The sequence below is a fragment of the Salmo salar genome, chromosome ssa22 (genome assembly GCF_905237065.1).
Source record: "Salmo salar chromosome ssa22, Ssal_v3.1, whole genome shotgun sequence".
Lineage (NCBI taxonomy): Eukaryota > Metazoa > Chordata > Actinopteri > Salmoniformes > Salmonidae > Salmo > Salmo salar.
In genome coordinates this window covers 25,821,676-25,847,609 of record NC_059463.1, presented here as the reverse complement: position 1 = coordinate 25,847,609, position 25,934 = coordinate 25,821,676, and the positions used below count along the sequence as shown (strand labels likewise).

The 25,934-nt window shown below is 41.2% G+C and overlaps 1 protein-coding gene across 2 annotated transcripts in view; it reads left to right on the top strand.

The window, feature by feature from the left end:
• Nucleotides 1-543: 543 nt before the first annotated feature.
• tfeb (transcription factor EB) overlaps nt 544-25,934 on the top strand; it is a 136,523-nt gene continuing 111,132 nt past the window's right edge. For both annotated transcript variants that reach the window (XM_014166987.2, XM_014166986.2), the window contains exon 1: nt 544-816. The gene's annotated coding sequence lies outside the window, so the exon portion shown is untranslated. The remainder of the gene's footprint in view (nt 817-25,934) is intronic.

The following is a 25,934-nucleotide window of genomic DNA, read 5'->3' as shown; positions in this document are numbered from 1 at the left end:
GTTATGAATATTGTTTGTGATACTACATTTCCCTCAGCAAGATTTTTTTTGCCGAATATCTATGATGATATACAAAAAGGAAAGCATGGAAAATTTCTTACAAATATTGTATTAGTAACAAATTAAAGGACGTTTCATTTAAAATGTTGCATTGAGTTTATCCTGTGAAACACGCTATGGAAAGATTCAAGCTGAATATTGACTATAATTGTCATTTCTGTGGAATGGAGGAGACCATTTATCATTCGTTTTTTTTACCTGTATTTATAGTAGAATTCTTTGGATTGACATACAGAACTTTGTTACAAAGAAAACAGGACAAGTTGTACAATTTAATGGTTTTGATATAATGATTTATTTCAGAAATTCGGATATTGATAAAATTGTAGTATATTTAATTCAACTGCTAATAATATTAGTTTGTTTAGGATTCCATCAATATAAACAGTTTCTATATATATGTTTGTTTGCGAAACATTTTTTACTACACCCCCACATATTTCCATGTGCGCTCTTCCAACCCCGTCTATTGGTTGCCGGAGTTGTCACAAGTGAACACAGGTGACCTGGGACCCGCCAAGCCCCGCTGACAACATCACAGCCAGCGGAACTAAAACAATTAGCAGCTGGAGTGCCAGTGGAGTGTATCAGGCATTTTTCTGAAATTATAATAACACACAAAGACGCCTTTTTAGCGTAGTTTGTGTTTGAGGATACGAGCGGTTCCACTGACCGTATTGGAGCGCACTGGTGGAAGACCCGCGTAGTTTCCAGAACCTGCACTCCCAACTTCGTATCATCTGACCTTCAGAGCGTGTAAGTAATATTCCACCGATTAATTTGTGCGAACTCACAGCGCACCGTAAATCGCCATGGGCCAACTCTGGAAAACTCATTAGGTTATTTTTTTATATTCAAGTAGCTGATCATGCATTATGCGCCATAGTTTATACTTTGGAAATCGATTTCACGGTCGTTCAGCTCCAGCGTTCACGGGCCCTGCTGTATAAAAAGGCTTGGGTTTTTACCATTAAGTGTCTCTTGAAAATGTTAATTCATGTTTTGCCTAATAATAAACAATATAGGCTAGGTAATTGCATTAATAAACAGTATAGGTTAAGTAAATGTATTGGTTGGATATGAGTTGGTAGTCAGCCCATCCTTTTCCTAAAACATTGACAGCTACAAACATGTTATGATAAATATTTATGCTATGTTTGTGCAATTTCGTGCCTTTATGTTAATCTCTGAACTGTCAAATGCAATTTCCTACCCAGATGCCTTTGCCATTTATGACCAACCTCTGGTTTCCGTGGACATATCATTGATGACACTCTATCCAGAGCTATGCCGCTGCTATGTATAAACCGTGTTTGTGATACCCCGATACACCTCTTATATAACGATAACTTTGCTGGAAAGCAGGGCGCTGGGGGCCAAACAAAGCCGAGCGAGCAGGCTGGCTGGTCTCACTAGACGTAACCATAGTAGGGTGTCCAATCAAACACGCATATATTGACTAATGGGTAAAGTAATACTCCTCCTCTAAGAAAACAATGGTCCAAACCTCATGTCTCTGTCATCTGTTCAAATGTTATTCTTACCTTTGTAGGATGGCCAAGAGTACAGCCTGGTGTCATAGACTGTACGTAACATCGTAACATAGTAAATGTAAATCCGGGAAATTCAAAAGTCTTTATTTTATTTAACCTTTGTTTAACTAGGCAAGTCAGTTAAGAACACATTTTCTTTACAATGACAGCCTACCTCCCCTATGCCGGACGACACTAAGCCAATTGTGTGCCACCCTATGGGATTGAAACAGCTGGGGTTAAAACTTTAGAACCCAGTTCCTACATTTGAATATAAAAATAGATTTTATCAAACAAAACTGTGCTACATTTTATCTCTGGGAGCCTCAGGATGACAAAACAGATTATTGAATGTAAGTACCTTATTTACCTTCAGAGGTGAATGTATCAAACCAGTTGCCGTGATACGTTTTTGTTGTTGTTGTGCATTCTCCTCAAACATTAGCATGGTTTTTAGATGATCTGACAGTACCATCCTATTGTTAAACAATAATTTAGGCTTTCTGCCCATATAAGACATGTCTATGTCCAGGGAAATGTTCTTGTTACTTACAACATCATGCTAATCACATTAGCGCATGTTAGATCAACCGTCCCGGTGAAGGGACACCGATCCCATTGAGGTTAACCCTAAACTAAACCTAACCCTAACACCTTAACCCCTAGCCTAGCTAACATTAGCCGCCTAGCTAACGTTAGCCGCCTAGCTAACGTTAGAATTAGCCACCTAGCTAAGTTAGCCACAGCAAATTGGAATTCATAACACATTAAATGTGTTGCAAATTTGTACCATATACAAAATGAGTGATGTGCACCACAAATTAATACATACATAGTAGTTTGAGTGTCCCAGATTTTCATTTACTATGTTACGTCTACCAGTGAATCCAGGTTGCAGGAGCGAGATGGCACTATCAAGTCCATGCACTACTTGACGGTACCTGTATTTTTCCTTCATAGCTTGTTCCCCAACTTCTTTTTAGGGTGTTTTCACATATAATCCTCTTTCAAAAAAGCTGAACTCAGTCCTCTTTAAAGTCAACTCTGGGGTAAAAAAAAAAGCAAATGAACTCTATACTCTTTGTATTCATACTGCCCTTGCCTTTGAATGAGGACTCAACTCTTTTGCCAGTTCACTCAGCTATTTTGTGGTACGAGTCCTCTTTGTATTCACATTGTTATGTTTAGAAAGGAACAAAGATCTTTTTCCAACATTCACAAAGTGTGAGAGAGAGAGAGAGAGACTCCATCATTCACCTCTCTGTAGTCCAGGGTTTGACCGCAAGAAGCCCAAACGGATATCATTATTTGACTAAAACACAATTTCAAACCTTGCTTACATTTAACATCAGTTGGAGCTGATTTCCTGGTGTTAAAAAAATAAAATGTTTGTCCAACAATGAAAATAAAAAACACATTATTTTTGCTCAGAAAACATGGGGAGCCAAATAAAACCACCTGCGGGCTGCAAGTTGGGGAACCCTGGTGTAGTCCATACTAGGCCAATATGCAGTATATTATTATAATAATAATGAGCTGGGTGGTTCGACTCTATACACCGGGTATGATAAAGCATTTATTTTTTACTGCTCTAATTACGAGGGTAACCAGTTTTATAATAGAAATAAGGCACCTTGTGGGTTTGTGGTATATGGCCAATATACCATGGCTAAGGGCTGTATCCAGGCAATCCGCCTTGCGCATATGAATAGCCCTTAGCTGTGGTATATTGGCCACATAACACACCCTCTTGGGCCTTATTGCTTAAGCATATTTTTTTTACATTTTATTTTACCTTAACTAGGCAAGTCAGTTAAGAAAAAAATCTTATTTTCAATGACGGCCTAGGAACAGTGGGTTAACTGCCTTGTTCAGGGGCAGAATGATAGATTTTTACCTTGTCAGCTCGGGGATTCGATCTTGCAACCTTTCGGTTACAAGTCCAACACTCTAACCACTAGGCTAATAACATATTCTAATATGGTATAACACACAGTGGGAACCTGAGTACTGTTGCCTGACCCTCACCATTTAAGACAATAGGGTTCAAATGTAATTTGGTTAGGCCTGGTCAATTGGTCTATTGTCCATCTCACTAAGTCCTGACTACATACCATTGACACTTCTATTTTAGAGGAAATCTCCCATTCCAACCCTGACTCAACTACTTTCACTAGTGGGCGATTCCAGCATTATGTACATTACATTTGCATGCAAAATCACAACTTTAATGTCTTATAGAATAGACAAACAACATAAATTAAACTTTTTATGGGTGGGGATGGGCAACTAGCGGCCCCCCTTTTCTAGGCCTGCTGACCAGTAATAAAAAAACATACATACATAAGGAACTCAGTCTGGGTATCAACTTACTGTTGAGATATAGAATACACAAGGTGTAAAGCTGCACATTTTTCTCTCCGCCCCATGGCAAAATGAGTAGTATTGCATGAAATGAGTTCAATTGCAAAATCATCTCTCCGACCCATGGCAAAATGTGTGGGAAATGCAAGGGGGACCGCTAAAATGTTTTGCTCACATGGTGGGCGGTGTACCCACAAGCCACTGAGGTCCCTTATGAGTTCTGTTTTTTTGTGGCCCCCACCCCCATCAAAGTTGCCCATCCCTGGTCTATAGTAACCCTTGGGGGGAGTGTATATCCCAAAATGCGGACTTGAAAATATTGACACGTTGGACAAATTAAGAATTATAGATGTAACATTGAATGGACTAACTTTTGGGAGAGACTGAACACAGAAAAATTCACAGAACTTTTATTATTAAGGTCAAAACATGGATTGCCATTCCGAAGGAAGGCATGGCTGAACACAGAAATTAAAATGTTAAAAAGATTGTCATTTCCATTATTTTGATTTTAGTGAGGAAAAACACTGTGATGGATGTGTCACCCTTCGTTATGGATGTTAAGAGTCTGAAATATACATTAAAATTGTAAAGATTTCTTGGTCAAAATCACATTTTGTAATTTGGATTGTTTTTAAAATGGCAGAAGAAGGAATAGGTACTTTAGGATTGCATAATTACATGTGGTGTACAAGACCAGGCACCACACCCTAACATATACAGTTGAAGTCAGAGGTTAACATACACCTTAGCCAAATACATTTTCACAATTCCTGACATTTAATCCTAGTAAAAATTCCCTGTCTTGGGTCAGTTAGGATCACCACTTTATTTTTAAGGATGTGAAATGTCAGAATAATAGTAGAGATAATCATTTATTTCAGCTTTTATTTCTTTCATCACATTCCCAGTGGGTCAGAAGTTTACATACACTCAATTAGTATTTGGTAGCATTGCCTTAAACTATTTAAACTTGGGTCAAATGTTTCAGGTAGCCTTCCCACAAGCTTCCCACAATAAGTTGGGTGAATTTTGGCCCATTACTCCTGACAGAGCTGGTGTAACTGAGTCAGGTTTGTAGGCCTCCTTGCTCGCACACACTTTTTCAGTTCTGCCCACAAATGTTCTATAAGATTGAGGTCAGGGCTTTGTGATGGCCACTCCAATACCTTGACTTTGTTGTCCTGAAGCCATTTTGCCACAACTTTGGAAGTACACTTGGGGTCATTGTCCATTTGGAAGACCCATTTGCGACCAAGCTTTAACTTCCTGACTGATGTCTTGATGTTGCTTCAATATATCCACATCATTTTCCATCCTCTTGATGCCATCTATTTTGTGAAGTGCACCTGTCCCTCCTGCAGCAAAGCACCCCCACAACATGATGTTGCCACCCCTGTTCTTTACGGTTGGGATGGTTTTTTTCGGCTTGCAAGCCTCCACCTTTTCCTCCAAAAATAACGATGGTCATTATGGCCAAACAGTTCTATTTTTGTTTCATCAGACCAGAGGACATTTCTCCAAAAAGTACGATCTTTGTCCCCATGTGCAGTTGCAAACTGTAGTTTGGATTTTTTATGGCGGTTTTGGAGCAGTGGCTTCTTCCTTGCTGAGCGGCCTGTCAGGTTATGTTGATATAGGACTCGTTTTACTGTGATTATAGATACTTTTGTACCTGTTTCCTCCAGCATCTTCACAAGGTCCTTTGCTGTTGTTCTGGGATTGATTTGCACTTCTCGCACCAAAGTTCGTTCATCTCTAGGAGACAGAACGCGTCTCCTTCCTGAGCGGTATGACGGCTGTGTGGTCCCATAGTGTTTATACTTGCATACTATTGTTTGTACAGATGAACGTGGTACCTTCAGGTGTTTGGAAATTGCTCCCAAGGATGAACCAGACTTGTGGAGGTCAACAAATGTTTTTTTCTGAGGTCTTGGCTGATTTCCTTTGATTTTCCCATGATGTTAAGCAAAGAGGCACTGAGTTTGAAGGTAGGCCTTGAAATACATCCACAGGTACACCTCCAATTGACTCAAATGATGTCAATTCGCCTATCGGAAGCTTCTAAAGCCATGATATCATTTTCTGGAATTTTTCAAGCTGTTTAAAGGCACAGTCAACTTAGTGTATGTAAACTTCTGACCCACTGGAATTGTGATACAGTGAAATAATCTGTCTGTAAACAATTGATGGAAAAATTACTTGTCATGCGCAAAGTAATGTCCTAACTGACTAACCTAACCAAAAATGTCCTAACAAGAAATTTGTGGAGTGGTTGAAAAACGAGTTTTAATGACTCCAATCTAAGTGTATGTAAACTTCCGTCTTCAACTATCTATATATATATATATATATAAATTACTACCGTTCAACAGTTTGGGGTCACTTAGGCATTTCCTTGTTTTTGAGAAAATCTCACATTTTTTGTCCCTTAAAATGCATCAAATTGATCAGAAATACAGTGTGGACATTGTTAATGTTGTAAATGACTATTGTAGCTTGAAATGGCAGCTTTTTAATGGAATATCTACATAGGCGTACAGAGGTCCATTATCAACAACCATCACTCCTGTGTTCCAGTGGCACTTTGTTAGCTAATCCATATTTATAACTTTAAAAGGCTAATTGATAGTTAGAAAACCCTTTTGCAATTATGTTAGCACAGCTGAAAACTGTTGTGCTGATTTTAAAGAAGCAATAAAACTGTCCTTCTTTAGACTGACTAGGTGAGTATCTGGAGCATCAGCATTTGGGTTCGATTACAGGCTCAAAATGGCCAGAAACAAAGACCTGAAACTCGTCAGTCTATTCTTATTCTGAGAAATGAAGGCTATTCCATGCGAGAAATTGCCAAGAAACTGAAGATCTGGTACAACGCTGTGTACTACTCCATTCACAGAGGAAAAGGACAATCTTTGAAATTGCCTTTTTTATATTGTTGTTCTCTCGCTCAAGGATAATTATGAACATGGTTTCATTTGTAAATGACTAACTTGATTTGTGCATGCTCAGGTTGACTTTTACACGGAATCGCCCTATTAGACATTTCTGAGAAATAGCCTATCAGTGTATGCCCTCAAAGCAACCTACTCACATGTATTCATGACCTTCATATGGGCAATGCTCAATATCAGCAGGAGTTCGACAACTAAAGTTCCAAGCATACAGATTTTGTTTGTAAAGAAAAATAAGCTTTTTTTTGTAGCAGTTAAATCGTTCTGACTTCAACTACAGTAAATTATGTATTTGTATATCAAATATGTATTTCTACATGTCAACAGCAGAAATACTAGTCTTCTGGCCTGTTTAGTGAATTGTGATATGGAGAACATACAGTAGAATAGAATCACACTGTCTGTAGCAAAACAGGTAAGCACTATTTGAGGAGTGTGGATGGATGGGCCGTTGTTTTTTTTGTTTTTTTTACATGGTGGGATGTCTGTCTGCAACCCCCCACCCCCCGTACTTCTATACAGGTTGTGGTATCGTCAAACCATCGTTCTCTCATCCTCAGATTTACGATATTACCGGCTTATTACATAAGGGGGCGCCAGAGAAATGCAAAAAAGACCATTGGGTGTCGATTGCCACAATGCTAACAAAATTAGCAGAAGTAACAGTGAATTTCCATGGAGGCTGCTAGCTAAATATGCTAACGATTGCACATGAAAATAAATGAATTGCAAAGACCGGTAATCTAGCTCATAAATTTATACATAGGTAGGAGCTACCGAATGTCATTTCTGGTGAGTTTTGACGTTTACAAGTTAATGTGATCATGGTGTAAATGAACAAGGTTTTAATGTATTCGTGTCTGAAGGAAGAACAGTACTGGCTCTGGAGCAGCATGTTTACATGCTGTGTGGATTGTAGTCGCTACGGCTCTGGGAAAAGATTGGGGAGGAGTAGACTGCCCAGAATGGAGAGGAGAAAAAAACACAAGGAAATCAAAAGGTGGCAGCTGTACAGAACTCAACCAAAGGACTTTGACTTAACGCACACGGCAGAAAGCTAGTTACATATATTGCATTTTAAAGGCTAAATTCGTTGTTAGAACCTTCGTAGGAGCATCGTTAAATCTCAGAGCTGGTTCCCAAAACCATCGTTATTGACGGTGCACTTAAATGACCAGCTTTTACCGCTTTGCCTCAGGTCACTCATAGAACATCTAAGTGGTCGCTTTATAGTCTACACAGATATCTGCTAAACATGGAATCACATGGTTTATCCATCTTTGTGACTGCTGCTAACTTCAGAACAAGGTTGACTACAATTGATACAAACAAGTGACATATAAAAAGTGAGATGACTTCATTAAAATATAAACTGTAGGCTATGTCAATCATATTGAAATACATTTAGTATTCAAACAAGTTCTATTTTGCTACAGACTTCAGTCTAAAGTTTGTCTCTATATATTTCAAGATGTGTAGCCTAGACTGCGCAATGATTCTTTTTGTGTGTGTTTTATTGGGTAAGCATTAGAATAAGCCACCTCAATATTTGCAGATGTAGGTGGTAATATCTCCCTAGCTGTTGATGCGTCGTGTAGGAGCTGATCCGTCATCAGTATTGTGAACTAATGTAAATGTTAAGGTAATATTTGGATGTGGAAAGCTGATCCAAGAGCAGCACTCCCTTTTTTTCGATCCAGTCAGTATCGACGCATGCTCCAACGACTCACTGAGTGACCGTTCTCTCTGCGTGGTGTTTTGGGAAACTTATGTTACATCTTCAGCCGTTTTAGGAAAGATGCATCGTTAAAACACTCATAAGCCTAGTTCCATCACTATCTGGGAACCAGGCCCAGGTCATTCACAGCTACAGTGCATTCAGAAAGTATTCAGACCCCTTGACTTTTTAAACATTTTAGTACGTTACAGCCTTATTCTAAAATGGATTAAATTAGTTTTCTTCCCTCAACAATCTACACATTACCCCCACAATGAGAATTAAAAAAAATGTATGAAGAAATAAATTAAATCACATTTTAAACAAGGATTCAGACCCATTACTCAGCACTTTCACACACCTTTGGTTGCGATTACAGCCTTGAATCTTCTTGGGTATGACGCTACAAGCTTGGCACACCTGTATTTGGTGAGCTTCTCCCACTTTTCTCTGCACATCCTCTTGTTCGATCGGGTTCGGGCTGGGCCACTCAAGGACATTCAGAGACTTGTCCTGAAGCCACTCCTGCGTTGTCTTGGCTGTGTGCTTAGGGTCGTTGTCCTGTTGGAAGGTGAACCTTTGCCCCAGACTGAGGTCCTGAGTGCTCTGGAGCAGGTTTTCATCACGGACCTCTACTTGGCTTCGTTCATCTTTCTGTCGATCCTGAATACTTCCAGTCCCTGCCGCTGAAAATCATCACCACAGCATGCCACCACCATACTTCATTGTAGGGTTGGTGCAAGGTTTCCTCCAGACATGATGCTTGGCATTCAGGCCAAAGAGTTCAATCTTGCTTTCATCAGACCAGAGAATCCAAGCAGCAGCAGCTGCTCTTCCTGTGGCCCAGCAAAATTAATGCAGTTTATACAATTTTAAAAACCTTAAAATATTTGGCCCCTACTCCACCACTACCACATATATACAGTACAAAATCCATGTGTGCATGCATGTGTCTGTGCCTACGTTTGTTGTTTCACAGTCCCCGCTGTTCCATAAGGTGTTTTTTAATATTTTTTAAATCTCATTTTAATGCTTGCATGAGTTACTTGCTGCGGTCCAGCAAAACACTGAACCACTGCTACTCTAACTTCCGCGATGCATACAAGGCCCTCCCCTGCCCTCCCTTCGGCAAATCCGACCATGACTCCATCTTGCTCATACCGTCCTATAGGCAGAAACTCGAACAGGATGTACCCGTGACTAGAACCATTCAACGCTGGTCTGATCAATCGGAATCCACGCTTCCAAGATTGTTTTGATCACGTGGACTGGAAGATGTTCTTGGGAAGCCTCAGACAATAACATCCATTTATATGCTGACTCGGTGAGTGAGTTTATTAGGAAGTGCATTTAAGATGTTGTACCCACTGTAACTATAAAAACCTACCCCAACCAGAAACTGTGGATAGAAGGTGGCATTTGTGCAAAACTGAAAGCGCGAACCACCGCATTCAACCATGGAAAGAGGTCGGGGAATATGGCTGAATATAAACAGTGTAGTTATTCCCTCCGCAAGGCAATCAAACAAGCAATGTCGGTATAGGGACAAAGTGGAGACGCAATTTAATGGCCCGGACACGAGATGTAGGGTCTGGCAGGGTCTACAGGCAATTACGGACTTCAAAAAGAAAACCAGCCACGTCATGGACACTGACGTCTTGCTTCCAGATAAGCTAAACCCATTTGCCCGCTTTGAGGATAACAACCACTGACGCGCCCGCTACTAATACTTTTTTACACGTGTTAAATAGGGGTCGACCGATTAATCGGAATGGGCGATTTAATTAGGGCCGATTTCAAGTTTTCATAACAATCGGAAATCGGTATTTTTGGACGCCGATTAGGCCGATTTTATTTAAAAAATTTTATTTTTACATTTTTATTTATTTTTTATTTTTAAAAAATCTTTATTTAACTAGGCAAGTCAGTTAAGAACACATTCTTATTTTCAATGAAGGCCTAGGAACGGTGAGTTAACTGCCTTGTTCAGGGGCAGAACCACAGATTTTTACCTTGTCAGCTCAGGGATTCAATCTTGCAACCTTACTGTTAACTAGTCCAACGCTCTAACCACCTGCTTTACATTACACTCCACGAGGTTACGCGAATGCAGTAAGAAGCTAAGGTAAGCTGCTAGGTAGCATTAAACTTATCTTATAAAAAAACAATCAATATTACTAGTTTATCTAGCCTCTCCTGCGTTGCATATAATCGCTTAGGTACACGTTGCTCCAACCATAACCATCAATGCCTTTCTTAAAATCAATACACAAGTATATATTTTTAAACCTGCATATTTAGTTAATATTGCCTGCTAACATTACTTTCTTTTAACTAGGGAAAGTGCGTCACTTCTCTTGCAAACAGAGTCAGGGTATATGCAGCAGTTTGGGCCGCCTGGCTCGTTGCGAACTGTGAACACTATTTCTTCCTAACAAAGAGAGCCGACTTCGCCAAACGGGGGATGATTTAACAAAAGCGCATTTGCGAAAAAAGCACAATCGCTGCACGACTGTACCTAACCATAAACATCAATGCCTTTCTTAAAATCAATACACAGAAGTATATATTTTTAAACCTGCATATTTAGCTAAAAGAAATCCAGGTTAGCAGGCAATATTAACCAGGTGAAATTGTGTCACTTCTCTTGCGTTCATTGCACGCAGAGTCAGTGTATATGCAACAGTTTGGGCTGCCTGGCTCGTTGCGAACTAATTTGCCAGAATTTTACGTAATTATGACATAACATTGAAGGTTGTGCAATGTAACAGGAATAACGTTTTGTTTTTGAGATGATAGTTTCTGGATTCGACCATATTAATGACCTAAGGCTCGTGTTTCTGTGTGTTATTATGTTATAATTAAGTCTATGATTTGATAGAGCAGTCTGACTGAGCGATGGTAGGCAGCAGCAGGCTCGTAAGCATTCATTCAAAACAGCACTTTCGTGCGTTTGCCAGCAGCCCTTCGCCTCAGCCACGCTCAAGGTCCTAAACGATATCATAACCGCTATCGATAAGAGACATTACTGTGCAGCCATATTCATCAACCTGGCTAAGGCTTTCGTCAATCACAACGTTCTTATTGGCAGACTCAACAGCCTTGGTTTCTCAAATGATTGCCTCGCTTGGTTCACCAACTACGTCTCCGATAGAGTTCAGTATGTCAAATCGGAGGACCTATTGTCCGGACCTCTGGCAGTCTCTATGAGGGTGTCACGGTTCAATTCTCGGGCCGACTCTTCTCTGTATACATCAATGATGTCGCTCTCGCTGCTGGTGATTCTTTGATCCACCTCTACGCAGACGTCACCGTTCTGTATACCTCTGGCCCTTCTTTGGACACTGTGTTAACTAACCTCCAGATGAGCTTCAATGCCATACAACTCTCCTTCTGTGGCTTCCAACTGCTCTTAAATGCAAGTAAAACTAAATGCATGCTCTTCAACCGATCGCTGCCCGCACCTGTCTGCCCGTCCAGCATCACTACTCTGGACGGTTCTGACTTAGAATATGTGGACAACTACAAATATCTAGGTGTCTGGTTAGACTGTAAACTCTCCTTCCAGACTCACATTAAACATCTCCAATCCAAAATGAAATCTAGAATCGGCTTCTTATTTCGCAACAAAGCATCCTTCACTCATGCTGCCAAACACCCTCGTAAAACTGACTATCCTACCGATCCTCGACTTTGGCGATGTCATTTACAAAATAGCCTCCAACACTCTACTCAGTCAATTGGATGTAGTCTATGACAGTGCCATCCGTTTTGTCACCAAAGCCCCATATACTACCCACCACTGCAACCTGTATGAACTCGTTGGCTGGCCCTCGCTTCATACTCGTCGCCAAACCCACTGGCTCCAGATCATCTACAAGTCTCTGCTAGGTAAAGCCTCACGTTCTCAGCTCACTGGTCACCATAGCAGCACCTACCCGTAGCACGCACTCCAGCAGGTATATCTCACTGGTCACCCCCAAAGCCAATTCTTCCTTTGGCCGCCTCTCCTTCCAGTTCTCTGCTGCCAATGACTGGAACGAACTGCAAAAATCTCTGAAGCTGGAGACTCTTACCTCCCTCACTAGCTTTAAGCACCAGCTGTCAGAGCAGCTCACAGATCACTGCACATGTACATAGCTCATCTGTAAATAGGCCTTCCAATCTACCTCATCCCCATACTGTATTTTATTTATTTATTTAGCTCTTTTGCACCCCAGTATCTCAACTTGCACATTCATCTTCTGCACATCCTACCATTCCAGTGTTTAATTGCTATATTGTAATTACTTTGCCACCATGGCCTATTTATTGCCTTACCTCATTTGCACATGCTGTATATTGATTTGTCTACTGTATTATTGATTGTATGTTTGTTTATTCCATGTGTAACTCTGTTTGTGTCGAACTGCTTTGCTTTATCTTGGCCAGGTCGCAGTTGCAAATGAGAACTTGTTCTCATCTAGCCTACCTTGTTAAATAAAGGTGAAATAAAAATAAATAAATAACATTTAGACAAGAACAGCTCAAGGACAGAACTACATACATTTTTAAAAAGGCACACAGCCTACATATTAATGCATACACAAAAACTATCTAGGTCAAATAGGGGAGAGGCGTTGTGCTGCGAGGTGAAGCTTTATCTGTTTTTGAAACCAGGTTTGCTTTTTATTTTAGCAATATGTGGTGGAAGTTCCATGCAATAAGGGCTCTATATAATACTGTATCGTTTTCTTGAATTTGTTCTGGATTTGGGGACTATGAAAAGACCCCTGGTGGCATGGCTGGGATAAGTGTGTGTGTCAGAGCTGTGTGTAAGTTGACTATGCAAACAATTTTTTTTTTTTAAATGTAAAAAAAAATCACAAAAAAATCTGGTTCATGGTTTGGCTTTTTCAAGAGGCTTTATTACTGACATTTTTTGTTGTTGTGAGTTTTGTACACATCCGGTGGATAGGGAGCCATTTATGTTTAACAAAGGAGGGCCAAGCACAGGAAGCAGCTCTTTCAGTAGTTTAGTTGGAATGGGGTCCAGTATGCACCTTGACGGTTTAGAGGCCATGATTATTTTCATCATTGTGTCAACATTTACATTTAAGTCATTTAGCAGACGCTCTTATCCAGAGCGACTTACAAATTGGTGGATTCACCTTATGATATCCAGTGGAACAACCACTTTACAATAGTGCATCTAAATCTTTTAGGGGGGGGTTAGAAGGATTACTTTATCCTATCCTAGGTATTCCTTAAAGAGGTGGGGTTTCAGGTGTCTCCGGAAGGTGGTGATTGACTCCGCTGTCCTGGCGTCGTGAGGGAGCTTGTTCCACCATTGGGGTGCCAGAGCAGCGAACAGTTTTGACTGGGCTGAGCGGGAACTGTGCTTCCTCAGAGGTAGGGAGGCGAGCAGGCCAGAGGTGGATGAACGCAGTGCCCTTGTTTGGGTGTAGGGCCTGATCAGTACCTGAAGGTACGGAGGTGCCGTTCCCCTCACAGCTCCGTAGGCAAGCACCATGGTCTTGTAGCGGATGCGAGCTTCAACAGGAAGCCAGTGGAGAGAGCGGAGGAGCGGGGTGACGTGAGAGAACTTGGGAAGGTTGAACACCAGACGGGCTGCGGCGTTCTGGATGAGTTGTAGGGGTTTAATGGCACAGGCAGGGAGCCCAGCCAACAGCGAGTTGCAGTAATCCAGACGGGAGATGACAAGTGCCTCGATTAGGACCTGCGCCGCTTCCTGTGTGAGGCAAGGTCGTACTCTGCGAATGTTGTAGAGCATGAACCTACAGGATCGGGTCACCGCCTTGATGTTAGTAGAGAGATATAGTACTAAAACACTTGAGTGTCTCCCTAGGTCCTGGCAGTGTTGTGCAGACTCAGGACAACTGAGGTTTGGAGAAATACGCGGATTTAAAGTGGAGTCCGTAATTTTCTTTCTAATGATCATGATCTTTTCGTCAAAGAAGTTCATTAATTTATCACTGCTGAAGTGAAAGCCATCCTCTTGTTGAAAGCTGCTTTTTAGTTAGCTTTGCGACAGTATCAAAAATACATTTTGGATTGTTCTTATTCTCTTCAATTATGTTGGAAAAATAGTATGATCGAGCAGCAGTGAGTGCTCTTCGATACTGCACGGTACGGTCTTTGCAAGCTAATCGGAAGACTTCCAGTTTGGTGTAGCGCCATTTCCATTCAAGTGTTCTGGAAGTTTGCTTCAGGGCTCGGGTATTTTGATTTTTGTACTCTGATGTCTGTTCTTGGGTAGGTGGAGGGAGTCTGGAAGGGTATCTTGGAATCTTTGGGTTGTCTGAGAATTTATAGCATTTTCATGATCCTTGGTTTGGGTCTGAGCAGATTGTTTGTTGCGATTACAAACGTAATAAAATGGTGGTTGGATAGTGTATGATTATGAGGAAAAACATTTTAGATCCACAATATTTATTCCATGGGACAAAACTAGGTTCAGAGTATGACAGTGAGTAGGTCCGGAGACATGTTGGACAAAACCCACTGAGTCGATGATGGCTCCGAGTGGGTCTGAGGACTTTTCCATGTGAATATTAAAGTCAACAAAAATTAGAATATTATCTGCCATGACTACAAGGTCCAGTAGGATTTCAGGGAACTCAGTGAGGAACGCTGTATGTGGCCCAGGAGACCTGTAAACAGTAGCTAAAAAAGTGATTGAGTAGGCTGCATAGATTTCATGACTAGAAGCTCAAGAGACAAATGCAGTCATATTTGTATTTTTTTTGTAAATTCAAATTTGCTATCGTAAATGTTAGCAACACCAGCGTTTTTGCAGGATGCGAGGGGGATATGGTCACCTAGTGTAACCAGGAGGAGAGGCCTCATTTAACAGAGTAAATTGATCAGGCTTAAGCCATGTTTCAGTCAGGCCAGTCACATCAAGATTATGATTAGTTCATTGACTAGAACTGCCTTGGAAGTGAGGGTTCTAACATTAAGTCGCCCCATTTTGAGAAATCACAATCTCTTTCAATAATGACAGGAATGTCTTTATTCCAGTGAGATTGCTAAAGCGAACACCGGCATGTTTAGTTTTGCTCAACCTTGATCGAGGCACAGACACGGTCTCAATGGGGATAGCTGAGCTGACTACACTGACTGTGTAGTGGCAGACTCCACAGAGCTGGCAGGCTGGTTATCTCATTGTGGAGTTAGACAAGGCTCTATGTTCATAGATAAGAGCTAGGATGGAGTCATCACTCCCCAGCAGGCCAGGCTTGGTCCTGTTTGTGGGTGAGTACCAAAAAGAGGGCCAATTATCTATAAATAATATATTTTGGGAGGGGCAGAAAACAGTTTACAACGAACGATTGAGTTGTGAGAGACTGCTGTAGAGCTCATCACTCCCCCTAACTGGGAATGGGCCAGAGACAATTACTTGATGTCGACACATCTTTCTAGCTGATTTACACGCTGAAGCTACAGTATGTTGCACTTGGTGACCTCTGACTGTTTCATCCTAACATCTTTGGTACCGACGTGGATAACAATATCCCTATACTCTCTACACTCGCCAGTTTTAGCCTTAGCCAGTACCATCTTCAGATTAGCCTTAACGTCGGTAGTCCTGCCCCCGGTAAACAGTGTATGATCGCTGGATGATTCTTTTTAAGTCTAATACTGCGGGTAATGGAATCGCCAATGACTAGGGTATTCAACTTGTCAGAGCTAATGGTGGGAGGCTTTGGCGTCTCAGACCCCGTAACGGGAGGGAGGAGAGGAGAGACCAGAGAAGGCCTGGCCTCTGACTCCGACCCGTTGCTTAATGGGGAAAACCGGTTTAAAGTTTGTCGGCTGAATGAGCGAACACCGGTTGAGCATTCCTACAGCATTTCCTTCCAGAAGCCATGAGAAAGTTGTCCGGCTGCGGGGACTGTGCGAGAGGATTTATACTACTATCTGTACTTATTGGTGGCACAGATGCTGTTTCATCCTTTCCTACACTTAAATTACCCTTGTCTAACGATTGCATCTGACGTTGGGCTTGCAGCACGGCTATCCTCACCATAAGGCGATCATTCTCCTGGGGCGGCAGGTAGCCTAGTGGTTAGTGTTGGGCCAGTAACCGAAAGGGTGCTAGATCAAATCCCTGAGCTGACAAGGTAAAAATCTGTTGTTCTGCACCTGAACAAGCACTGTTCCTAGGCCATCATTGTAAATAAGAATTTGTTCTTAACAGACTTGCCTGTTAGGGCTAGGGGGCAGTATTGACACGGCTGGATAAAAAACATACCCGATTTAATCTGGTTACCACTCCTACCCAGTAACTAGAATATGCATATACTTATTACATATGGATAGAAAACACCCTAAAGTTTCTAAAACTGTTTGAATGGTGTCTGTGAGTATAACAGAACTCAAATGGCAGGTCAAAACCTGAGAGATTCCTTTACAGGAAGTGGCCTGTCTGACCATTTCTTGAACTTCTTTTCCATCTCTATCTTTTACTAAGGATCTCTGCTCTAACGTGACACTTCCCACGTCTTCCATAGGCTCTCAGAGCCCGGGAAAAAACAGAATGTCGTCATCCCAGCCCCAGGCTGAAACACATTATCGCCTTTCTCAAGTGGCCGATCAAGGGACTCTGGGCTTATGCGCGTGACCCGACCGCCCCCGCCTTTGTGATTTTTTTCCTCTGTTTGCCGAAAACGAGATTCCCTGTCGGAATATTATCGCTTTTCTACGAGAAAAATGGCGTAAAAATTGATTTTAAACAGCGGTTGACATGCTTCGAAGTACGGTAATGGAATATTTAGAATTTTATTGTCACGAATTGCGCCATGCGCGCAACACTTCTTTACCATTTCGGATAGTGTCTGGAACGCACGAACAAAACGCTGCTATTCGGATATAACGATGGATTATTTTTGACCAAACCAACATTTGTTATTGAAGTAGCAGTCCTGGGAGTGCATTCTGACGAAGACAACAAAAGGTAATCAAACTTTTATAATAGTAAATATGATTATGGTGAGTGCTAAACTTGCCGGGTGTCTAAATAGCCAGCCCGTGATGCCTGGGCTATGTACTTAGAATATTGCAAAATGTGCTTTCACCAAAAAGCTATTTTAAAATCGGACATATCGAGTGCATAGAGGAGGTCTGTATCTATAATTCTTAAAATAATTGTTATGCTTTTTGTGAACGTTTATCGTGAGTAATTTAGTAAAATGTTAGCGAATTCCCGGAAGTTTGCGGGGGTATGCTAGTTTTGAACGTCACATGCTAATGTAAAAAGCTGGTTTTTGATATAAATATGAACTTGATTGAACAAAACATGCATGTATTGTATAACATAATGTCCTAGGGTTGTCATCTGATGAAGATCATCAAAGGTGAGTGCTGCATTTAGCTGTCTTCTGGGTTTTGGTGACATTATATGCTGGCTTGAAAAATGGGTGTCTGATTATTTCTGGCTTGGTACTCTGCTGACATAATCTAATGTTTTGCTTTCGTTGTAAAGCCTTTTTGAAATCGGACAGTGTGGTTAGATTAACGAGAGTCTTGTCTTTAAATAGCTGTAAAATAGTCATATGTTTGAGAAATTGAAGTAATAGGATTTTTAAGGTTTTGAAAATCGCGCCACAGGCTTAAAGTGGCTGTTACGTAGGTGGGACGAATTCGTCCCGCCTAGCCCAGAGAGGTTAAATAAAAAATAAAATCTTATGAGTACAGCGAATGCAATTAGAAGGTTTAATGTTAATGTTTCTACTTAGCTTCGGCTGGTGGAGGTCCTATAGAACCATGTCCAGCGTCCAGGGTGAAAAAGTTGAGAGTGGGAAAAAAAACTTAAATATAGAACGGTAATTAAAAAGTAAAAATCGTGAAGCTGGCAGGTAGCTAAGTAACGTTAGCAACAGTAGACTGAGTGGTTTTGTTCCATTACGAGTTGAACCACGTCAAGGTTAATTCCATTCTCTTGACGAGACGCAAAGCTAGCTTGTGTGTGTCAGTGGAGTGCCTGACTTTCTGTGCCATAGGTCATGAATTAGGAAAATCTATATCTATATTGCTAATGACAAATATGAGAGGAGACATTATTATTGCTAGCCCTTTCTTTGTAATATTATAATTAAGATATTGAATTACAGTCTGATCGTACATCCTTAATATGATTTAGTTATAAAGCCATTGAATTAAATCCGTCCACACAGCCACTGACCTGCTTACATAGGGACCAGGCAGTTGTTTGTGTGCGTGTCCCTACAGTCTGTGTAGTTGGTGCCAGTGCTCTACTTAGTCAGTTTCTGTAGTTTGGGCCTTTTTTCTGTTAATGTGCAACCTGATCTGGTTTCTCTTTCTCTTTCTCTCTTTCTCTCTTTCTCTCTCGCTCTCTCGCTCTCTCGCTCTCTCGCTCTCTCTCTCGCTCTCTCTCTCTCAAAACAAAATGCAGCTGCAGTACACCAACTACCCTTGGAAGATTAAGTTCACAGTAGGTTATAGGCTATTGGGGACATTGTTTGATAAACTAGAATGGACGATGTTAACTGATGCACGGTTAGATTTCTCAGCAATTCAACATAGCCTATTACGAGAAGTATCAGTAGTGCATGTTTACTGTTAACAGCTTCCATTTCCTTAGAAGTGTGTGTGTGTGTGTGTGTGTGTGTGTGTGTGTGTGTGTGGTTCTGTATTTTCAGGCTACTTGGACTAGTGTACATGGAAGTGGTGGTGACAGGGTTAATTTACTACAGGTAAACACAGGCATCTAAAGATGGGGTCAGTGGTGCCTGTAATCAGATGAGAAAGCAGCAGGTTGTGTGTGTCTACACGCCCTGCCCTGGTTCCTAGAAGTCTGGTATGGGCAATTCCACAGTAACGGACTTACGCTTTGACTCAGTTTCACTTTAAAGTGGATATAAACATTTTTTTTTATTTCAAAGTTTAACAAACATTGCAACTCTATACACAAGGACTACTTTGAACAATTTACACAGAAAATGGCACAAAACACATTTACTGGAAGAATTGTGCTGATGCAAATTTGCTAACAGAATTAAGGTAAAATCTTTTTTAATTTTTTTTATGTGACCACGGTTTCCAAAAAAGCTGTTAAATACAGTATCTGCTCTGATTTTTAAGATTCAAAAGATGTCTGCAGAAAGAATGGGGTATCAGCTATGACATGACACACTGAGTTTGAAATGATTATTTTTTGGTTATTGAACTACAGTAGGTGAAGTGGATTTACATCCAGTAACGGAGTTACGCTAACGGTATTGCATCATGGGTCCCTGATCCCTGAGTTACGCTAATGGTATTGCATCATGGGTCCCTGATCCCTGAGTTACGCTAATGGTATTGCATCATGGGTCCCTGATCCCCGTATTACGCTAACGGTATTGCATCATGGGTCCCTGATCCCCCGTATTACGCTAACGGTATTGCATCATGGGTCCCTGATCCCTGAGTTACGCTAATGGTATTGCATCATGGATCCCTGAGTTACGCTAACGGTATTGCATCATGGGCCCCTGTTCCCCGTATTACGCTAACGGTATTGCATCATGGGTCCCTGATCCCTGAATTACGCTAACGGTATTGCATCATGGGTCCCTGATCCCCGTATTACGCTAACGGTATTGCATCATGGGTCCCTGAGTTACGCTAATGGTATTGCATCATGGGTCCCTGATCCCTGAATTACGCTAACGGTATTGCATCATGGGTCCCTGATCCCTGAATTACGCTAACGGTATTGCATCATGGGTCCCTGATCCCCGTATTACGCTAACGGTATTGCATCATGGGTCCCTGAGTTACGCTAATGGTATTGCATCATGGGTCCCTGATCCCTGAATTACGCTAACGGTATTGCATCATGGGTCCCTGATCCCCGTATTACGCTAACGGTATTGCATCATGGGTCCCTGATCCCTGAATTACGCTAATGGTATTGCTTCATGGATCCCTGTGTTACGCTAATGGTATTGCATCATGGGTCCCTGATCCCTGAGTTACGCTAATGGTATTGCATCATGGGTCCCTGATCCCCGTATTACGCTAACGGTATTGCATCATGGGTCCCTGAGCCCTGAATAACGCTAATGGTATTGCTTCATGGATCCCTGTGTTACGCTAATGGTATTGCATCATGGGTCCCTGATCCCTGAGTTACGCTAATGGTATTGCATCATGGGTCCCTGATCCCCGTATTACGCTAACGGTATTGCATCATGGGTCCCTGATCCCTGAATAACGCTAATGGTATTGCTTCATGGATCCCTGTGTTACGCTAATGGTATTGCATCATGGGTCCCTGATCCCTGAGTTACGCTAACGGTATTGCATCATGGGTCCCTGATCTGTACTATACAGAAATGCACAATTATGGATTTTAATATTTTCTTCTTGGTGATGTATCCTGAATAGGTACACAAAGGTAGAAATATGCATTATCCTTCTTTTGCATATTTGGGTATTATTCTACACACTGGCTATTACCACTTTGGTTGGTCCAGAACAGACCAAATCTGAGCCAATCGTAGAAGTCTGTTTCACAAGTTTGGATGTCACAATACAGCACAGTATGGTTCAGTAAAGTAGATATGTTCAGAATAGACTCTACTTCTCTTTACTGTGCTGTACTTTTCTTTACTGTTCTCTACTTTACTGTCCAAACTTGTGAAACATAATGCATAAGCATTTCGCTACACTTGCGTTATCTGCTAACCATGTTTATGTGACCAATAACATTTGATTTCACATAGATGTCTATTTGGTTCAGATTTGGTCTGGCCAGGGTGGACTGACAATGTCAACTACTTTTCAACGTCCATGGTTTTCCGGTGCTCAGTGGGTGAGGATGCTGGTTACAGTAAATGGAAAGCGAGTAGGTGTCAGTAAGACACTGGAGAGGTGACATTTTACTAGAGAGCGGGGTCGTCCAGACTGTTTTCAGTCTTGCTTTGACCACAGAAGGAGAAAGAAAACTGTTTATGAGCTGAACATAACAGTATGTCAGTGGAAAGGAGGACAGTAGCAGGAGACACTATGAGCTGAACATAACAGTATGACAGTGGAAGGGAGGACAGTAACAGGAGACACTATGAGCTGAACATAACAGTATGTCAGTGGAAAGGAGGACAGTAGTACTGAACATAACAGTATGTCAGTGGAAAGGAGAACAGTAGTACTGAACATAACAGAATGCCAGTGGAAAGGAGGACAGTAGTACTGAACATAACAGTATACCAGTGGAAAGGAGAACAGTAGTACTGAACATAACAGTATGCCAGTTGAAAGGAGAACAGTAGTACTGAACATAACAGTATGCCAGTGGAAAGGAGAACAGTAGTACTGAACATAACAGTATGCCAGTGGAAAGGAGAACAGTAGTACTGAACATAACAGTATGCCAGTTGAAAGGAGAACAGTAGTACTGAACATAACAGTATGCCAGTTGAAAGGAGAACAGTAGTACTGAACATAACAGTATGCCAGTGGAAAGGAGAACAGTAGTACTGAACATAACAGAATGCCAGTGGAAAGGAGGACAGTAGTACTGAACATAACAGTATGTTAGTAGAAGGGAGGACAGTAGTACTGAACATAACAGTATGCCAGTTGAAAGGAGGACAGTAGTACTGAACATAACAGTATGCCAGTTGAAAGGAGGACACTAGTACTGAACATAACAGTATGCCAGTTGAAAGGAGGACAGTAGTACTGAACATAACAGTATGCCAGTTGAAAGGAGAACAGTAGTACTGAACATAACAGTATGTCAGTTGAAAGGAGGACAGTAGTACTGAACATAACAGTATGTCAGTGGAAAGGAGGACAGTAGTACTGAACATAACAGAATGCCAGTGGAAAGGAGGACAGTAGTACTGAACATAACAGTATGCCAGTGGAAAGGAGGACAGTAGTACTGAACATAACAGTATGCCAGTGGAAAGGAGGACAGTAGCAGGAGACCCTATGAGCTGAACATAACAGTATGCCAGTGGAAAGGAGGACAGTAGTACTGAACATAACAGTATGCCAGTTGAAAGGAGAACAGTAGTACTGAACATAACAGTATACCAGTGGAAAGGAGAACAGTAGTACTGAACATAACAGTATGCCAGTGGAAAGGAGAACAGTAGTACTGAACATAACAGTATGCCAGTTGAAAGGAGGACAGTAGTACTGAACATAACAGTATGCCAGTTGAAAGGAGAACAGTAGTACTGAACATAACAGTATGCCAGTTGAAAGGAGAACAGTAGTACTGAACATAACAGTATGCCAGTTGAAAGGAGGACAGTAGCAGGGGAACCAACTGCAGTTTGACTACTATAATTTCCAGTAATTGCAGTAATTCTATTACAGATTTTTGTAACAGATTTATACGTTTTAATCCCTTCAAGTTTGTTTTGAAGTTTATGAATAATTATCAGTAAAAACACTAATTGGTCGGTCTACCACTACTTGTTACTTCTGTAAACTTTCATTAATCGTTCAGCATGAGGGAGAGAAATTTAGAAAGTATCTTAATGGTACAGTATGTGGGTTTTTCGTAAAGGAATTACAAAGCACAAGGCAATATTTCGTAAACTTACAGTTTGAGAAATTGTTTACCTTCTGTAAGTGTTTATTAGTTGGCAGGGGTCTTCAACATTATTATGCTGTGATGTATTTCTAATACCTGAAGACCTTTTTTTGGTAGATGTTCTCGCAGATCTGTTTTCCATCTGACCAGAAGTGAAAGCCTTTGTTTATTCCTAATTGTAAGGATGGAAAATGGTTTGAAAAATGTATATGTATATATATATGACCAGTTTAGATTGCCTCTTTTGTTTTGATCGGCTTACATATGACCAAAGGATCAGGGTTGGTGTTGTCTGTTAAAGAAAACAACAACATCCATAAATTGAATGTTATGCTGCCCTTATGCACCAACTCCTCTGTAAAGTACAAATTAACAGGGGACATGAAAAGCTATGCTAGCCAGTGAAAAGTACAGTAATGAGCTAGCATGTACAGCGTTCACAAATCAACAGATAAATAGGTAATAAATGCATGAAATGCATAAACATCACAATATACTGGTAGAAGACTATAATATCACCAATATACTGGTAAAAGACTATAATATCACCAATATACTGGTAAAAGACTATAATATCACCAATATACTGGTAGAAGACTATAATATCACCAATATACTGGTAGAAGACTATAATATCACCAATATACTGGTAGAAGACTATAATATCACCAATATACTGGTAGAAGACTATAATATCACAATGTCAGTGACAATATAAACTCAATATCTGTGTTTAACCATAGAATTGATTATGATTTTCATGGGACAATTTTTCAGTAACCTACCTCAAATTCACATTAGAAAGTGAAGAGTTAAGGGGGGCAGGGGATGTTTGAGGGGGAATGCAGAAGAAGGAAGTGTGTCATTTAAAGGGGCACTTACAACATAAGGAATGTACACTAATATCAGGCATGGGAACAATGCAGATTTTGTGTAATTATACAACATCAAATTCAGCACTTGTTACATATAAATGCTTTCATAAAAAAAAAAAGACTCTTAGCTTTCATTTGACACCCAATTTGACATGCTCCTATAAACTTCATGTTGGTGCTCATGGGTCCTTTTACATGGAAATGCCCTTATTTGAACCCTTCAGTGGGTGCTCTGTGCTGCCTGATAGGTGTTTCAGTAGAATGCATACATGGCTGACTCTTCAGTAGCACATGTGAGGTCTGTGATGTGGAGTCACGATATGGGAAAGGATGTTGACCTTCAATGATTTGCTTCTGAAGTCATGAGTAGTGTCAAATTGAACAATTGTGTAAAAATATTTCCTCTTGGCCTCCCGAGTGGCACAGTGGTCTAAGGCACTGCATCGCAGGCTCTGTTGCAGCCGGCCGTGGTCGGGAGACTCATGGGGCGGCGCACAATTGGCCCAGCGTCGTCCAGGTTAGGGAGGGTTTGGCTGGCAGGGATGTCCTTGTCCCATCGTGCACCAGCGACTCCACTGCGCCCGGCCCGCCACAGCACGCTGACACGGTCGCCAGGTGTACGGTGTTTCCTCTGACACATTGGTGCGCCTGGCTTCCGGGTCAAGTGGGCATTGTGTCAAGTAGCAGTGCGGTTCGGAGGACGCACAGCTCTCGACCTTCGCCTCTCCAGAGTCTGTACGGGAGTTGCAGCGATGAGACAAGATTGTAACTACCAATTGGATACCATGAAATTGGGGAGAAAAAGGGGTTAAAAAATAAATATAAAAGTAGAAAAAATAGATTTCCTCTTGTGCCATAACACATTCAGCCAGTAACTGCCATGTTCTCCTAATCTATGCTTTGAAAACAAAAACACCAGGGTTAAACTGACAGACTGATCGACCAGGGTGATGAAAAGAGATTGGGTGGGTGTTTAAAAAAAATAAAAAATAATAATGTTTAACCATGTGTGACACTGCTTCCTCTTAGCCCCACCCTCAGGGTCCCACTTCCTCTTTCTTAGTCTGATAGGTTGTGGTCTATCACTTTTTTGCTTGGTAGTAGTCATTTCTGGAACCTGAAGTTTTTCCTGAGCACATGACCATGAAACATTTGGGGTCCTCATTATAGGCTACAATGAGAGCCAAGGGTTCATCCTGGCCAGCTAATTTCGTCAGTTAACTCCTGACCCTATACTCTTTTCATTGCTATAGTGCTACCAAACGTTCCTTCATTAAACGTTTATTTTCTAGGAGAGACGTTGTCGTCTCGTTCTCCCCAAAATCAATCTGTCAGATTTTTTTCCACTCAAAAATAGTCTAACGTGGAGTTCATATTTCCTCATCTGTTGCTTAGCTCCTGCTAAATGCATTAGGGGAACTCTGCAGGCCCCAATCTCAAATGAATGGACACACACACTGTCCAATCCAATGCTACTTTATTGGCAGGAAAAACATGCACAACATTATCAAAACAGAACGGTAGGAATAGTCGATGGGGAAATGAAGGTGGCCTACTGTATAAGGTTTTATTTATATAAGCTCTATGCCTGAACTGGACAGGCATAAAGACAAACTACTATATCCTACAAAAACACACCCATACATAGTATTCACACACACATTTCTCCTTGGCCATTAAGTGAGGGTGAAGACGCGCTGTAAAGACTGTCTGTCCCATCAATGTTCCTGCTCAGTACTCAGACAGAGTTGTTTCTAAGGTGCTTAAAGCCGTCTGATATCAGCACTTCTTGCTTCAGTGTTGAAATAATTCCTTCCCTTAATGTTGATAACAGTACCTCAGATCGCTGTCCTCCCTCATCTCTTAGCTCAG